At 38.5% G+C, this 5,718-nt stretch overlaps 1 long non-coding RNA gene across 1 annotated transcript; it reads left to right on the forward strand.

The window, feature by feature from the left end:
• The first annotated feature begins 3,058 nt into the window (after nt 1-3,058).
• On the forward strand, nt 3,059-5,096 carry LOC144365467 (uncharacterized). Its single transcript, XR_013423933.1, has 2 exons — nt 3,059-3,234; nt 4,703-5,096. It is a non-coding gene; the product is annotated as an uncharacterized LOC144365467 (long non-coding RNA).
• Nucleotides 5,097-5,718: the final 622 nt, after the last annotated feature.

Here is a 5,718-nt window from a genome sequence, read left to right on the forward strand (position 1 = left end):
TGCTGGGCTTGTGTCTCCATGTCTAGCATTTTGCTCGCCTGCAGGGCAGAAACAGAGGAAGTGATCATGTGTGTGACTATAAAAGATGCCTCATGATTTTATGTTAACTGTGCTCTCTTACTTTGTTGGCACAAATGCTAGAGTGCTCACTGTATTCATTGCAACCAGAGGGGAATTCCTGGAGTCTAGAGAATGTGGGGAGTGTATGGAGGCTGCAGAGGGGAGGGCACAGAATCCATTCTCTTTATGAGCATTCTGGTCTTTTCATGAATTGCATGCAGGTCTTATAAACTTTCAATGCCCGTCTCTTTCCTGCCTCTGAGCACTTTTCCTTCCATCATTCATATTGTTTACCCAAGTGTTGACAGGCAGCTTTTTCCTTAAGGCTGCTGGAAAGATGGTTATATTGAAACTAAGCATTTGGCTCCCTATTTAATCCCACAAAAAGTGCACAAGGGTTGCCTCTTAATCAAATTTGCCCTCACAAAGCGATAATCTCTGCTCCTTGGTTTGAGAGCCACTCCTATGCCCCCATTGTCAGAGTCAATGATGGCTTGTTAAACTTTTCCCTATGTATACACACAAAACAAGGTCACTGGAGAGTGAATACCATACTGTCTGCACAATAAAACTTATTGATTCCATCTGTGTTTCGTCCACCCCCAACCTCACAGATAAAACTGGGACATGCAGGTAAAATAGTTCTACTTTTAACTTCAGAATGAAAAGGCAGGCCTGAAGGCAGGAAAGAAGTCCAGCCAGACTCAGCTTCCGACATAGAGTGGCCTTCTTATGGATCCTTTCATGGGAAAAGTCCAGGGTTGTATTCTTTATTTGCCTGTTAGCACTTCAGAACAGACATGAAGAATGGCTCTGTGCTGTGTCCAATCCAAGTTGTGAAAACACCAGTAAAAAACAAACAAAAAACAATTTTATTCTTTGTCTATTTATTGTTTTTATTATTGCATTATAATTCTACATATTAGTGGAGCTCTTTGTGACATATATGCATGAAACATAATTTGCTCTATTTCATTTCCCAGTATTTGCCCTTGCTTTCCCCTCTTCCCTCCCCTGACCCCCTGACCCCTTTCCTCTACTCTACTGGTCTTCCTTCTATTTATTTATTTATTTATGGTTGGTACATTGTAATTATACATGAAAGTGGGATTCATTGTGATACATCCATACATGCACATAGTTCCTCACCTTTTCTTCTCTTCCCTCCACCTCAATCACCGTCCTCTACTGTTCTTCCTTCTATTTTCATGAGAATTCCCCTACTTTTTAAAATTCATTTTTCCCCCTTTCTCTCTAGCTTTCACATATGAGAGAAAAATATTGGACTCTTGACTTTCTGAGTCTGGTTTGGTTCACTTAGCATCTTGTTCTCCAGTTCCATCCGTTTACCAGCCAATGATATTATTTCAGTCTTCTTTATGACTGACTAAAACCCTATTTTGTGTGTGTGTGTGTGTGTGTGTGTGTGTGTGTGTGTGTGTTTTCTTTATCCATTCCTTTGTTGAAGGGCACTGAGGCTGGCTCCATATAACTTGGTTCTTGTGAATAAATATTGGATGCTATAAACATTGGAATGTAGGTATTGCTATAGTATGCAAATTAATACAACCAGGATAGAAATCAGTATGGAGATTACTCAAAAGAGAGGAACAGAACTACCATTTAACCCAGCTGTTCCCCTTCTTGGTAGTTATCCAAAAAAAGGGAAGTCATCATACTAAGCAACATTTAAAAATAATCATGCAACTTCATTAGCATTGATGTTAACTATATGTAGGATTCTATCATTTTTCTGACCTCAAGTTCAGCATTTGAATCTGACTTCCCAGAAAGTAGATAGAGAAGGTCACAGAACATCCTGTGTTTTGGATTTGAAAGTGACTTTAACTAAAAGGTCACAACTTCTTAATAAGAAGTTATTAATATTTAAAAAATATGTCAGTGCAATAGTATTCCAAAATATTTTTGTCCCTGGTGGAGGCAGTATCTCCCCTCTGCATGTAATCCTACTACTTTCATTATAGTGATGAAGTATAAAAGTATGTAATTTTCTACCATAGGTTTACTAATTCTATGTTTCTGATATTTTCTGATCAGTTCTTCATTATGGATTACCTGTGTGATAAATAACTTATTGATAATCTTTTAAAAATTCTTGGCTAAGAGGCACTGAGAAGAATTATCAAGGTTTTTTTTAAATGTTATTTTTCTCACAATTATTTTAGAGTATTTAAGGTTACATTAAAATCCAGGGGAAAAAAAAATTCCCCTGTTAAAGCAGATATCTATCAAATAAGTAAAGGACTGATAAGATGACATTTATCCTCATATAGTATACCTTTAAATTATTTTTTACTTGATAATTTATAACATGATTTAGGATTTATATCCTAAATATAATGATATTCTACTGGGATATTCTATTTCAGTAGAAAAAAAAAGCAGCTTATAAAATTACTACCTAGAATTAAATCACTGCTGAATCAGAGATTCATTTATTCTCTAGAAATCCTTCTACTTGTCTGCTTTATTTTTTTTTTTTTCCTATTTAAGTCATCTGGATAGATAAGCACTCAAGTGATCTGGACCCTGGCCTTCAGGCCACCTACTGTCACTAAGACTGCTCAGCTCCACAGTCTACAGTGTGCAGCTGGTGCCCGGAAATGCGACTTCCAGCAGACCTTCCCTCCCCTCCTCTCTTGTCCCACTTCCTGCCTTTATGTCTTCTGAGACCCAGACAGTGTGGATTGAGGAGACTTCAAGATAAACAGGAATCATTTGGGGGCTTTTCCATTGTAGTAGGTGCTTAGAGCAAAGAAGTACAATAAGCAGCAAACAGTAAAATATTTCTCAACAAGCATTATATTTTCAAGTTTTTGTTTTGTTTTGTTTTTATGAATTGTGAGATTTCTTTCTAGTTTTTCATTGTCTTTTCATTTGGGTTTGGGTATGTTTTTTTTTTTTTAATTTTTATTTATTTATTTAGTTTTCGGCAGACACAACATCTTTTTTTTTTTTTTTAAGAGAGAGTGAGAGAGAGGGGGGGAGGGGGACAGAGAGAGAGAGAGAGAATTTTAACATTTATTTATTTTTTCTTAGTTCTCGGCGGACACAACATCTTTGTTGGTACGTGGTGCTGCTGAGGATCGAACCCAGGCCGCACGCATGCTAGGCGAGCGCGCTACCGCTTGAGCCACATCCCCGGCCCCTTGGGTATGTTTTAATATTACAAATGCTTATTTTGAATTCTTTCCTTTGAATTCATTCCTTTTCCCAGAAAAGGAATGGCACCTTTCAAAAGCCAAATAACTTCATGTTATACTCCAAAAACCAACCTCACATGGGAGCAAAGTATCACTACAGTTCAATGCTCTCCAGATGCCTGCTTGTCACCAGTGTAAATAGAGATTCTTATCTTGTCAAAATGTAGGCCTAAATATATATAAAAGCATTCAGAGGTTCTCACTTTATCTATGGATGATCAATATTTTTTCCTATTTAAGGTAACTAAGAGGGATTAGAAACTGGCCTCCCTCTCCTAAACACTATTGGTTGGCTGGAAGGTTGGAAGTTTGGCCCAGACCACTCTGTGGAAATTGTCATCCTGGGTCATATTTCTGCCCCCCAGGGGTTTATAGTGAGGGGGCCGGGGAAGTGGCAAATAGAAAAGCTTGAACATTTCAGTTAGTAGAATTTAGCATGGACGTCATCTTTGACAATCCCTAAATTCTATAAATCCTTGGACCAAGGCCACTTGGACTTTGCCAGTGGTTCCTTGAGAGACAGTATGTCTAAAACATTCTGCTTTCTATTCTTCTCTTCAGGGACTAGGACACAGGCACAAGCACATTTCCTGATCTTGTGGAGCTTAGAATTCAGAGGGAAAAGAAAATATTATGCACCAATTCTCAGGAAATACATAAGTGTCAATTTGTTAAGTTCCTGAAAAAAGATTCTGTTTTCATGAGAGTATAAATGGGCATCTTAGTCAATTTTCTGTGGCTATAACAGAATATTTAAGACTGGGTAATTCTTAAAGAAAAGAGGTTTATACAGCTCATGGTTCTGGAATCAGGAAACTTCAAAATTTGGGAGTCCACATCTAGCAAGGGCCTGGTGTTGCATTTTGAATGTCAGATGGTATCACACACCAGGACAGTGTTTAAAAGTGACAAGTGAACACAAGTGGAAGGGACAATACAGGGGTAATACTGCTCTATAATAACCCACTCTGGTAGCAAACAGTTCAGTCCCGTGAGAGCAAGACCTTGCTGATTCCTGAGAGGGCATTAATCTGTTCATAGTCTTCACTCCAGGATCATCACAATTTTTTCAGAAGATCAATAATGATGGTTTTTATAAATTTAAAACTTTAAAACCACGTCTTTTAAGATAATTTTTTAAAAATTACATTTAACAATCAATGCAACAAAATTTTCACTTCATTAGGGTTGATCTAAAAATATCCTAGAGAGCTGTGTCCATTAGTCATTCAATCCAACTGCTCATCACAGAAAACCCAACAGCAGTAAGAGCCTACACTGGGGGGTTTCTTTTTTGCACAAGTTTAGAACCAACCAATGGCTGGTTGTGTGGTAGGTAGCTCTCTCAGCTGTTTTCTCGTGGCTGCAAGGTGGCTTTGATGACTCTAGTGCTAGTCGCCTCTTGTCTTTCCAAACAGGGACAGTAAGAGCCATATGTGTATCCGGAATGCAGAACCTAGAACTCACCTGCAGACGTCCTGTGAACTATCGGTCAGAACAGTGTCACATGGCCACTCCAAGTTGCCAGAGAAGATGGGGAAGGGGAGTCTGTTAATAAGGAAATGGAGGAGCATGGATTATGGATAGGTAATTAATTGTTGTTAAGACCAAAGATTATTTAGCCTACTTTGTGAGTGGAAATACTTTTTTTTCTACCTACCCAAAGGACTTAGTTTTTTGTATTTCAAAGAATCATGACTTTGGGGCATGTGTTTATCGACCTCTGTGACCCTCACAGTCTGTTGCAATGTTAAACAGACTTAAACCAAAATGAATCTTGTCCTTATGATAACACAGATTTGTTTCCTTTCAGATTGTGTCTTGTCCTGTTCCATAAAATTGGAGCATCTGCTCTGTTACATTCTCCTGTTAAAAGGCACACAGTCATGTGTTGGCTTCTGTAGTCTGTGCGCTGTAGCTCCGGGGTGAAAGAAAACCAAGAAGTAAACTGTCTAAACGATTTAATCAATCCAAGACGCAGGCCATTTTCAGATCATCTACTGTACTTGTAAAATTCTAGATCAGCTTTGCTTGTAGTATTTTCTGAAACCTTTGAACATCCTCCCAGATTCAACTCAAAGAACCAAGGAAATGATTGGGTATGAGTGGTGGGAGGCATTAAGGAAGCACAGCAGGAACAAGCTTGGGAACCGCGGCTTACCTCCCCATGTCCTCATGTCTGATTTCAGTTCTATGTGGGTTCTGGTACATTCTGTGCTGACAGTACCCCCTAAGCACATATTCACATATGGTAGCCAGTCTACAGGATGGCCCCAGTTGGCCCCAATTGTCTCCACTCTCTGGTGAACTCGTTCTTTATTTTTTTAAATTTATATGAGACAGAGGAATGCATTACAATTCTTTTTACATATATAGAGCACAATTTTTCATATCTCTGGTTGTATACATAGTATATTCACATCAATTGTGTCTT

The sequence above is a fragment of the Ictidomys tridecemlineatus genome, chromosome 7, assembly GCF_052094955.1.
Source record: "Ictidomys tridecemlineatus isolate mIctTri1 chromosome 7, mIctTri1.hap1, whole genome shotgun sequence".
NCBI lineage: Eukaryota > Metazoa > Chordata > Mammalia > Rodentia > Sciuridae > Ictidomys > Ictidomys tridecemlineatus.